Source organism: Stenella coeruleoalba (genome assembly GCF_951394435.1).
Source record: "Stenella coeruleoalba genome assembly, chromosome: 4".
NCBI lineage: Eukaryota > Metazoa > Chordata > Mammalia > Artiodactyla > Delphinidae > Stenella > Stenella coeruleoalba.
Genome location: NC_137149.1, coordinates 4,951,311 through 4,964,553, shown reverse-complemented (window position 1 = coordinate 4,964,553; position 13,243 = coordinate 4,951,311).

The following is a 13,243-nucleotide window of genomic DNA, read 5'->3' as shown; positions in this document are numbered from 1 at the left end:
AGAGGCAGGGGTAGGGGGAAGCCGTCAGCTGAGGACTCCGGTGGGAGTTATGTGACGCTTGGCTCCGACACTTGCCACATCTGTGACCTTGGGCAAGCTTCTGAGCCTCTGTGAACCACGGCTCCCTCATCAGACACTGGGATAATCTCTAGCTCTCAGGAATGTTATGAAAATTAAACAAAACCAGGTTGGTAAATCACCCAGTGCCGTGCTTGGGACATAGCAGATGCTCAAACCGTATTCGTTCCCTTGCCTGTGACTTTTTTTTTTATTATTTATTTATGTATTTATTTTTGGCCACGCGGGGTCTTAGTTGTGGCACACGGGATCTTTTAGTTGCGGCGTGTGGGATCTTTAGTTGCGGCATGTGGGATCTAGCTCCCCAACCAGGGATCGAACCCGGGCCCCCTGCATTGGGAACGTGGCGTCTTAACCACCAGACCACCAGGGAAGTCCCTCCTGTGACTTTTAATCTGTTCTGATTTTTACAATCATTCCTTCTCCAGTGGGTTTGGTTTTAAATTTTTCCATAAAAATACATCTTTCATTAAGTACTAGTTAAAAATCCAGCTGTGCTCCTAGAGTTAATATTGCATCATGAAATCCAAGAAATTACACTCATTATTAATCAGCTATTTCCTGGATTTATTCCTTCTGACCGAAACCGCCCGCCCTGGCCAAGCACCACAGTAACCACTCGCATGAGTTCTCGTACAACAGGAGGTCCTGGTAAAGAACGTGGAACGAATAAGCTAGCACCACCCGGAAGAAGTCGGGAAAGGTCAAAAGGAGAGAGGAGATACCAGTCCATACGTCCTACCAACCTCCCAGAATCCCCCTCGCTGGAATCCCTCTTTGCTGAGTGATGCGCGCACCACCAGGAAGGACCCTGAGTCAGAGTGATTGGCCAGAGACAACCCGGAAACTAATCCCATCACCATGAAGCCCGAGACTGCGAGCCACGTGGCAGAGCAGTCCTCCTGGGTTCCCTCACCCTCCGGCTCTCCACCCGGGCGCCCCTTCCCAAAAATGTCTCTTGCTTTGTCAGTATGTGTGTCTCCGTGGATAATTCATTTCCGAGTGTTAGACAAGAGCCCACTCTCGGGCCCTGGAAGGGGTCCCGCTTCCTGCAACAGGGGGACACTATTTTCCTCTACTTGGTTTTTTCCTTTTTTTTTTTTCCTTTTTTGGCCACACCACATGGCATGTGGGATCTTAGTTCCCCGATCAGGGATGGAACCTGCGTCCCCTGCAGTGGAAGCGTGGAGTCTCAACCCCTGGACCGCCAGGGAAGTCCTATTTTCCCCTACTTTGAAAATGGCTTCCAATTCAACAAGCCTATCTTAGGTGAAAAGACGGGAAACTAGTATTAATTTACTATCTATTATGTGCCAAGGTGGCAATAAAGCTTCGCAGCTAATTGCTTGGGCTTCGGAACCACTTGCCTCGGTTTAAATCCAGACTCCACACCACAAGTAGCCGTGTAATCTTTGGGTGGGTAACATAAATTATGGGTGCCTGAGTTTTTTATTTTATTTATTTATTTATGGCTGTGTTGGGTCTTCGTTGCTGCACGCGGGCTTTCTCTAGTTGCAGCGAGCAGGGGCTACTCTTCGTTGCGGTGCAAGGCTTCTCATGGCGGTGGCCACCAGGGAAGCCCGGTGTCTGAGTTTTTAATCCACAAAGGGGTGGCGACTGCACCCACCTCACAGGGTGGTTGTAACAATTACATGAGTTACTTGCAACAAAGTGCAGCACATAATAAATGCTCAATAAATATTAGCCGTTATTACTTCCCCACATCATATACAGTATTGTGTAGGAAGCACATAATTCATTGTCACAGCAGCCCTTCAAGGTCTATGTCTGACTAACACACAGCACCCTAGTCCTCCTGCCGAAGGTTTTCTTAGCCCGAAGCTCTGACCTTTTCTCTACAGCCTGACGCTTTCCAGGAGGCTGCAGCTGGTTCTCTCGAAGCCTTAAAACAATAAACAAGACATGAATTATGAGATGGATATCACCTATGTCCTAAAAGCACAGTTGATATAAAACCTGTTCCCCTACATTTGTCTAACTCTAGGTTAAACAAGTGAGTTTCAGGGCTACTTTTGTTCCAGATTAAATTATGGCCACATTCCTGGTGACTGAACCGTGCAACCACTTGGCAGCCAGAAGACAGAATTTCGGACCAAAAGCTACATAGCTGTTTCAATAAACAAAAGGGGAGGGCTACCCTGATGGCGCAGTGGTTAAGAATCTGCCTGCCAATGCAGGGGACATGGGTTCGAGCCCTGGTCCAGGAAGACCCCACAGGCCACGGAGCAACTAAGCCCGTGCACCACGACTACTGAGCCTGCGCTCTAGAGCCCGCGAGCCACAACTACTGAGCCCACACACCACAACTGCTGAAGTCCACGCGCCTAGAGCCCGTGCGCCGCAACGAGAAGCCACCACAATGAGAAGCCCACGCACCGCAACGAAGAGTAAGCAGCCCTGCTCGCCGCAACTAGAGAAAGCCAGCGCGCAGCAACGAAGACCCAACACAGTGCCAGTACATCGTGCCAAGCATTTTACATTTGCTATTTAATTCTCTTGGCAAAGCAGGTACTATTTCCCCCATTTTCTAGATGAGGAAATTAAAGCTTGGTCAGGTTAGGTAACTTCTCCAAACGTCAGACAGCCAGCACGTGACAGAGGCAGCATGACACAGATAGACACCTGGCTCCAACACCTTAGAAAGTCATCATCTCAATAAACACCTGGCATCTCTTCATGGCATCCTCTCAAACCCCTTGTTTAAATACTAGTTAAAGTTTATCAGGTGTTTACTGTGTACAGGCTCTGTTCTAAGCACTTATGGGCAGTAATTTCTTCTCACACTCCAAGGAGGTTGGTACTATTAGGGTTTTTTTTGTTTTTATTTTTGTTTTTGTTTTTTTAGCCACGCCACCGCACAGCAGGCGGGATTTTAGTTCCCCGACCAGGGATCGAACCCGTGCTCCCTGCAGTGGAATCGTGGAGTCTTAACCACTGGACTGCCAGGGAAGTCCCGATACTATTTTTATCCCAGTTTACAGAGGAGGAAACGGGTCTTGAGGAGTTGATAGTCTGTTTCATGTCACACATCCTGGAGGTGGAGCCAGATAATTTCAGAGGATGTGATCTTAAACACTAGGCTAGGCTTTTTCCCATTAAAAGAGGTAGGAGCATGGAAAGTAAACCCAGTATTCTTCCTGTGGCAACGTGCTAACCTAGGAAGAGCACCGGATTGGAGACACTTGATCTGGGTTCTAATCCTGACTCTTGCACTGTGCAATGTTAAGCAAAGTAACCACTCTAGGACTTAGTTTCCTTATCTGTAAACAAGAAAGGTTGAACTTGAGCTTATTCCGGTGCTAGAACGCTCGACAGCATATCGGTGTAAGTGACATGAGCAGATCAGCAGAGGAACTTCATTCGGCCGTAGAAACTCTTCCTCATCAGAGACCACTTCGGACTCTAAGGCACTTCATTAACATTCACCTGAGCTAGAAACCTGCTTTTTTGCCACCCTAGAGGATATAGTTAATATATCAATTTAGGATTAACATGCCATTCATGTGAAAGTGACAGTTCAGCATATATAACATGTAGATTTTTACTGTCTGGGATAGATGGATGGTTGGATGGATAGATAGATAGATAGATAGATAGGGCACTGGAGCCAGGTAGACCTGTGTTGTTATGCTGCCTCTGACATTCACCGGTTGTCTGACCTTTGAAGGAGTCATGTAACCTGTCCAAGCTTTAATTTCCTCAACCAGAAAATGGGGGAAATGTTACCTACCTCGCCGAGAGAATTAGATAACAAATGTAAAATGCTTAGTACAACATCCTGGCACTCAATAAACGTGAGTTCCTTTTCCCCTTTTGCTTATGAAAACTGATGAGATAATTTTTAAAAAAACAAACAACCCAATCAAAAAATGGGCAGAAGACCTAAACAGACATTCCACCAAAGAAGACATACAGATGGCCAAGAGGCACATGAAAAGCTGCTCAACATGACTAATTATTAGAGAAATGCAAATCAAAACTACAATGAGGTATCACCTCACACCAGTCAGAATGGGCATCATCAGAAAATCTACAAACAACAAATGCTGGAGAGGGTGTGGAGAAAAGGGAACCCTCTTGCACTGCTGGTGGGAATGTAGATTGGTACAGCCACTATGGAGAACAGTATGGAGGTTCCCCAAAAAACTAAAAATAGAACTACCATACGACCCAGCAATCCCACTACTGGGCATATACCCTGAGAAAACCATAATTCAAAAAGAGACATGTGCCACAATGTTCATTGCAGCACTCTTTACAATAGCCAGGTCATGGAAGCAACCTAAATGCCCATCGACAGATGAATGGATAAAGAAGATGTGGTACATATATACAATGGAATACTACTCGGCCATAAAAAGGAACAAAATTAGGTCATTTGTAGAGATGTGGATGGACCTAGAGTCTGTCATAAAGAGTGAAGTAAGTCAGAAAGAGAAAAACAAATATTGTATATTAACACATATATATGGAACCTAGGAAAATGGTACAGATGAACTGGTTTGCAGGGCAGAAATAGAGACACAGATGTAGAGCACAAACGTATGGACACCAAGGGGGGGAAGTAGGGCGGGGGGATGAATTGGGAGATTGGGATTGACATGTATACACTAATATGTATAAAATGGATAACTAATAAGAAAAAAATTATGTGTTTAATTAAACTGATAAAAAACCTGATGAGATAGAGATAGATATACATATACACACAATCCTTAACTTTAAAAATGCAAAGACTGATAGGAAAAGAAAAACAAAAGACAGGGTCTACAAAGAAGCAATCCAAGAGCAAACTGAAAAGATGAATTTTGGGGGGCAACCATCTAAACTCAGATGTAGCCTCCAGTGGAGGCAGGGAACGGGAGAAGATGGGAAAGTCACAGCAAGGCTGTAAAATGCTGCTGGTCCCCGTAGAGTTGTTTTATAAACTCTTCCCCACTCCCTTCCTCCCAAGCTTTAGGGATCATAACAGTGAGCTCCAAACCCTGATATTTCTCCTCTAGGCTCCTCCCATGAGAATTCATGTTGTAATTCACTCATGTCCCTGTTGCCAATTTTAACCACTGAAAATCACGGAAATCGGCTGAGGAAATGTTTGTGCTGCTTCCCATACGGACTGACAAACAGTAGGCCCCTTTGACATATCTGGAGGCGTCATTGGAAACGCTTTCTAGTGAACTGACACAGTTCCTGGGGCACAGGAAAAGAACAAGAACAAGGCTTCCCAACAGCTAAAGGCAAAGGCCAGGAAACGGAGCCAGAGAACTGCGCAAGCAGATTGCGTCTTTTTAATTGAACGTTTTTTGTGAGAGCATTGTAAATTTACAGGCAGTTGTAGGAAATAATACAGAGAGGGACCTCCCTGGTGGTCCAGTGGTGAAGACTCCGAGCTCCCAATGCAGGGGGCCTGGGTTCGATCCCTAGTCAAGGAACTAGATCCCGCAGGCCGCAACTAAGAGCCTGCATGCCACAACTAAAAGATCTCACATGCCTCAAGTAAAGATTTCACGTGCGGCAACTAAGACCTGGCACAGGCAAATAAATTAATTAATACATAAATACTAAAAACTAAAGAAGGAAGGGAGGGAGGGAGGGAGGGAGGAAGGAAGGAAGGAAGGAAGAGGGAAAGAAATAATAGAGAGATCCTGTGTAGCCTTTACCCAGTTTCCCCCAGTGATAACAATTTGGAAAACTATACTACAGCATCACAACCAGGATATTGACAACGATACAGTCAGTCAGCAACACCAGAACAGCTCCACTGCCACAAGGATCCCTCCTGGTGGCTTTTTATAGCCACATCTACTTCCCTCCCTCCTTTGGTAACCATTCATCTATTCTCCTTTTCTATAAGATTGTCATTACAGAATGTTATATAAATGGAATTATACAGTATGTAACCTTTTTGGATCTAATTATCTAGCGATTCATCCAGTTGCTGTATCAATAACTCTCTCTTTTTATTGCTAAGTAGTACTCCATGGTATGGAGTACATAATCATTTACCTGTCAAAGGACATCTGGGTTGTTTCCAGATTTTGACTATTACTAAAGCAGCTGCTGTAAACATTCATGTACAGGTTTTTGTACATGTCTTCATTTCTCTGGGATAAATGCCCAGAAGTGCAAATGCTGGGTTGTATGGTAGTTGCATGTTTAGTTTGGTAAGAAACTGTTTTCCAGAAAGGCTGTAACATTTTAAATTCCCACCAACAATGTATAAGAGATCCAGTTTCTCCCCATCCTTGCCAACATTTAGTGTTGCCACTATTTTTTTTTTTTTAGCAACTCTGACAGGCATGTAATGATATCTCCTTGTGATTTTTAAGCTACTATTTCTTTTTTTTTAAGGAACATTTATTTATTTATTTATTTATTTATTTATTGGCTGTGTTGGGTCTTCGTTGCTGAAAAGAACAAAATATGCCTTTCCATTTATTTAGGTCTGCTTTGATTTCTTTCATCAGTTTTGTGTAGTTTTCAGCATACAAGTCCTATACGTGTTTTGTTAGATATACAATTAGGTATTTCTCTTTTTTTGAGCAACTGTAAAGGGTACTGTATTTTTAATTTCAGTGTCTACATGTTCCTCGCTGGTATACAGAAATACAATTGAGTTTTGTATTTTTATCTTGTATCCTGTGACCTTGCTAAACTCACTTATTAGGTCTAGCAGTTTTTTTGTAGACTTCTTGGGATTTCCTAACTAGAAAATCACATTATCTGCCAATAGGGACACTCTTATTTCTTCCTTTGAATCTGTATTCCATTTATTTCCCTTTCTTGCCCTACTGCCCTGGCTGTAACTTCTAGAATTATAATTGAATTAGAGTGATGAAAGTGGCTATCTTTGCCTTGTACCTAATCTTAGGGGGTGTTATGGGCTGAAAATTCATATCTTGACATCCTACCCCCAGTACCTCAGAATATGACTATATTTGGAGATAAAGTCTTTAAAGAGGTTAATAAGTTAAAGTGAGGTCATCAGGGTGGGCCCTAATCCAATATGGCTGGCGTCTTTATAAAAAGAGATTAGGACACAGATTTATAGAAAAAAGACCATGTGCAGACACCAGAACAAGACAGCCATCTGCAAGCCAAGGAGAGAGGCTCCGAAGAAATCGCCCTGCGGACACCATGATTTTGCACTTCCAGCCTCCAGAACTGGAAGAAAATAAACTTTTGTTTAAGTTACCCAGTCTGTGATACTTTATTATGGCAGTCCTAGCAAACTAAAAACTCATAGTTTTTCACCATTAAATATAACATTGTCTATAGGTTTTTTTGTAGATGCTCTTTATTAAGTTGAGAAAGTTTTCCTCTGTTCCTATTTTTCTGAGAATTTTTATCATGAACAGGTGTTAAATTTTGCAATGCTCTTTTCTGCACCAGTTAATACGATCATGTGATTCTTCTTCTTTAGCCTTTGAACATGGTAAATAATTTGATTGATTTTCAAATATTGAACCAGCCTTGCATCTCTGGGATAAATTCCACCTAGTCATGGTGTATAAGTCTTGGTATATATTTCTGAATTCTATTTGCCAATACTTTGTGAAGGAATTTTTCATCAATATTCATGAGGGATATAGTCTGTCGTTTTCTTTCTTGTACTGCCTTTGTATGGCAGTATGTATCGGGGTTTTTTTGTATGTTTTTTGTATGTATCAGGTTTTTTGTATGTATCAGGGGTTTTTTTTCGTAGTAGTTGGTATTGTTTGCTTTTCTCTAACTACTGGTGGAGTTGATATGTTTTATTTTGTTTTGTCATTTGTATTTCTTCTTTAGGAGCTGCCCAGAAGATGTAGGTTTTAAATAAATGGTTTTATTAGATACTCTGGAGGTTTAAGTGAAGTACCTGGAAAATAAGATCTAACTTCAATGCCTGTCCCAAATGCAAAAGCAGTGGAAATAGTTTCATGTTTTCTAATTTGGGATAATGGATATAGATGTATGTATCTATATATATAGACACATACGTACAGATATAAGAATTTTTACTTCATTAGTTTATTTTGATTGATTGATTGATTTGGCTGCGTCGGGTCTTAGTTGCAGCATGCGGGATCTTCATTGTGGCATGTGGGATCCTTTCTTGTGGCACACGGGCTTCTCTCTAGTTGTGGTGTGCGGGCTCAGTAGTTGCGGCACGTGGGCTTAGTTGCCGCGAGGCATGTGGGGTCTTAATTCCCCAACCAGGGACTGAACCTTCGTCCCCTGCATTGGAAGTTGGATTCTTAACCACTGCGCCATCAGGGAAGTCCCCACTTCATCAGTTTATAACAAAAGGACTGACTCTCAATCTATTTTCCTTAAAAGGAAAAAAAAAAAAAGAGAGAATAAAGATTACATGACTAAAAAAAAAAATAAAGAAAACATGGCTAACATCCCACTTCTGTTTTCTATACTCTAAAAAACATGGGTTCCTTAAAAGATTAAATCCATCCTTGTTTATTTTGAGATTTATAAAATAGAAAGTCATATCATGAATAAATTGGATAGAGAGTCAGTCAAGGGCATATTAGAGAAACATGAATAAATCATATCCTCATCCTAAAGACTTTGCTTACACCGCTGCAAATTTACTTCAGAAAAGAAAGTTACTTTAAGTTCATTTATGTATCAAACTATGTTTGAGAAAATAAAATAATCTATCAAGTTTTCTGGAATGACTGTGTTTTTTAATTCCCTTTATACTTTTCTAGTTCAAAAGCCTTAGAGAGCATCTTCCTACCACTTGCTGATTTTTTTTCTTTTTTTTTTTTTTTTTGGTAATTTCATCCAGTATTTTGCTATTTCATTATTCGCTGTCACTTTCATTATCATGAAGTAACATTTCTTCAGTTCCTATTGGAGACTATATGACTTGGTGACACAAGTCCTGTGGCCGGATGATTGAGTCATCACCTAAGAAGCTAGGACTTTCCTTTAGCCCAGGGAACCTCAAAGTCTGGGAAAGGAGCTCAGAGAAAAACTCATCCCACCTTTGAGGCCCCAAAACCTAAGTTCTCCTGGGGTGCCTCAACTCTCTTCACACATACACGGGGCTTTTCCATAGTGCTGGGACGCAGAAAGAAAAGACGCCCATGGTTATGAGGAGTGGAATTGAAAGGGCACAGTTTCCCACTCCTGCTGTTTTGATGGGACCCATCTGTCTACAGCAAGGAGGTCATGGGGAGATAGTAGAACCTCCTTCTCCACCCAGCAGCTATTTTATGTTTTATATTTTATGTTTTTTTTTAAATTTTTTTTATTTTATGTTTTTAAATGTATTTTATATTTAAGAACATAAGTCAGATGTTGTTTTTGTTGCTTACCCTCCAATAGCTTTCCATTGTTCTTAGAATAAAATTGTAAACACAGAGCTACAGTAGAAACACAACATTGTAAAGCAACTATACTCCAATAAAAATTAATTAAAAAAAAAACACAGAGAATTGCTCACCACCCAGTTCTACAAGGATTAAGTCCTAACCCACTGCAGTCACTGACCAACAGCCCACAAAGAGGAAATTCATGATAACATGATGATAACATGATGAGTTACCCTGTACTTTGGACAAGCAGCCCCTTTAGATAGTTAGAGATATACCTTAGGAACAATTTTTTTAAATTAATTAATTAATTATTTTTTTTTTTTTTTTTTGGCTGCATTCGGTCTTCATTGCTGCACGCAGGCTTTCTCTAGTTGGGGCATACAAATTTTGTCTCCATACAAATTTTAAGATTTTTTTGTTCTAGTTCTGTAAAAAAATGCCACTGGTAATTTGATAGGGATTGCACTGAATCTGTAAATTGCTTTCAGTAGTACAGTCATTTTCACAAATTGATTCTTCCAATTCAAGAACATGGTATATCTCTTCATCTGTGTGTGTCATCTTTGATATCTTTCATCAGTGTCTTATAGTTTTCTCGGTACAGGTCTTTTACCTCCTTAGGTAGGTTTATTCCTAGGTATTTTATTCTTTTTGTTGCAATGGTAAATGGGATTGTTTCCTTAATTTCTCTTTCTGATCTTTTGTCATTAGTGTATAGGAATGCAAGAGATTTCTGTGCATTAATTTTGTATCCTGCAGCTTTCCCAGATTCATTGATGAGCTCGAATAGTTTTGGTGGCATCTTTAGGATTCTCTATGTATAGTATCGTGTCATCTGCAAATAATGACAGTTTTGCTTCTTCTTTTCCAATTTGTATTCCTTTTATTTCTTTTTCTTCTCTGATTGCCGTGGCTAGGACTTCCAAAACTATGTTGAATAATAGTGGTGAGAGTGGACATCCTTGTCTGTTCCTGATCTTAGAGGAAATGCTTTCAGTTTTTCACCATTGAGAATGATGTTTGCTGTGGGTTTGTCGTATATGGCCTTTATTATGTTGAGGTAGGTTCCCTCTATGCCCACTTTCTGGAGAGTTTTTATCATAAATGGGCGTTGAATTTTGTCGAAAGCTTTTTCTGCATCTACTGAGATGATCATATGGTTTTTCTTCTTCAATTTGTTAATGTGGTGGATCACATTGATTGGTTTGCATATATTGAAGAATCCTTGCATCCCTGGGATAAACCCCAGTTGATCATGGTATATGATCCCTTTAATGTGTTGTTGGATTCTGTTTGCTAGTATTTTGTTGAGGATTTTTGCATCTGTATTCATCAGTGACATTGGTCTGTAATTTTCTTTCTTTACAGTATCTTTGTCTGGTTTTGGTATCAGGGTGATGGTGGCCTCATACAATGAGTTTGGGAGTGTTCCTTCCTCTGCAATTTTTTGGAAGAGTTTGAGAAGGATGGGTGTTAGCTCTTCTCTAAATGTTTGATAGAATTCACCTGTGAAGCCATCTGGTCCTGGACTCTTGTTTGCTGGAAGATTTTTAATCACAGTTTCAATTTCATTACTTGTGATTGGTCTGTTCATATTTTCTATTTCTTCCTGGTTCAGTCTTGGAAGGTTATACCTCTCTAAGAATTTGTCCATTTCTTCCAGGTTGTCCATTTTATTAGCATAGAGTTGCTTGTAGTAGTCTCTTAGGATGCTTTGTATTTCTGTGGTGTCTGTTGTAACTTCTCATTTTTCATTTCTAATTTTATTGATTTGAGTCCTCTCTCTCTTTTTCTTGATGAGTCTGGCTAAAGGTTTATCAGTTTTGTTTATCTTCTCAAAAAACCAGCTTTTAGTTTTATTGATCTTTGCTATTGTTTTCTTAGTTTCTATTTCATTTATTTCTGCTCTGATCTTTATGATTTCTTTCCTTCTACTAACTTTGGGTTTTGTTTGTTCTTCTTTCTCTAGTTCCTTTAGGTGTAAGGTTAGATTGTTTATTGGAAACTCACAACTTTTTAAAATTTATTTTTGGCCGTGCCACATGGTTTGTGGGGTCTCAGTTCCCCAACCAGAGCCCTCAGTAGTCAAAGTGCGGAGTCCTAACCAGTGGACCACCAAGGAATTCCCAAAACTCGCAACTCTTATGTTGTGCATTTTTCTTTAAGTAAACAACAACAACAAATCTCTTGGGCTTCCCTGGTGGCGCAGCGGTTGAGGATCCGCCTGCCAATGCGGGGGACACGGGTTCGTGCCCTGGTCTGGGAAGATCCCACATGCCGTCCAGGAAGATCCCACTTGCCGCGGAGCGGCTGGGCCCGTGAGCCATGGCCGCTGAGCCTGCGCGTCCGGAGCCTGTGCTGCGCAACGGGAGAGGCCACAACAGTGAGAGGCCCGCGTACCGCAAAAAAAACAAAAACAAAAACAAAAAAACCAATCTCTTTATATGACAGCTGTGATCTGACTCCTGTCACATTGGCTCCTTTTGTACCTGAAATAATTTTCCCACCTCAAGGCAATTACCCTGGCAGTTCCCTGCCCCCGCCCTTCCCACGGTGGGGTGCTCATTCTCATCCTTCAGTCTCAGTTCAGATATTTCTCCTCCCTATCACATCGCTTTATTTACTTCCTTCATAGCACTGATCACACTGTGTAATTACCCTATTTATTTTGCTGGCCTATTATCTGTCTTCTCTCTCCGCTAGAATGTAAGTTCCATAACGGTACCCTTGTCTGTCTCATTCGCTGTTGTATGCCTGTAAGTAGATAGGGTAGGGGGTCCTGGGAGAAAGAGCACAAGGTATGGTTTTCTTGACATAAGAGAAACCACTTGTGGCCTAAGTCATTTTGCGATCTAAGCCTGGTGCGATGCTTGCCCTGGAACAGGTCTCAGTAATCAAAGATCTTTTAATAATGATCTTAAGGGAACAAAAGAACAAACTGTTATCAGGCAAGAGAAGTAAGGATAGCAAAGACACCAAATCAGTTGTAAAGACTCCCAGTCGTGTTTCAGTTGTAAAGATTAGCCTGAAGCACTTTCTTGAGCTGTTGTGCAGAATTCAAACCCCCCTCAAGCACTCAACCACCCAATCAACTAGAACTTAAGGGATGGTGACCTTTTCTGACCCTTCTGACTTCAATCAACTAAAGCTTGTACTCTGTTGACCTTTGCCCCAATTCTATGCTGAATTCTCCTCTGCTCAAGCCCCCTCCTGTATATGCATGTATCCTTAGCTTAAAAATTCTCCAGTTTTGCTGTTCGGGGAAACTGCTTTGGGAGAGATCCACGGTGTTCTCCTTATTTGCTACAAATAATAAACCTTTCCTTCTCCTAATCTTTGGCTTGGTTGTATCTTTTGAATCAACACCCACAAAGAGGCAAACCCAGTGTTTTGGGTAACATGCCCAGCACCTACATCTATGCCTGGATTATGGAGGTGCTCGATATAAACGTTCATGGAATGGACAAGATTCCTCTAAAGAGGTAGTGGCCATGAAACTGAGCTCCCCAATAGACACCATCTTGTGGGAAAAACAGCATCTTGCAATCCAAGAATTTATGGTTCACTCCTAAAGAGAAAGGCAAATACTCAATACTCAATGTGCTAAGAATTACACAGTTAAGGTATCTCTGTCCCACCCCCAGAATCCAAAAAAAAAAAAAACTAGGATGATTTACCATTTGAAAACAGAACACATAATGGCTTGTACCCACATCTTTCAGGTGCTACGGAAAAGACCAGGTGTTTGCTACATCTCCACTTAGAGCGTATCCTCGGGAATCCAGGATATAACTGGAATGCAGAGATGCTGAGAAATTGAAACTTCT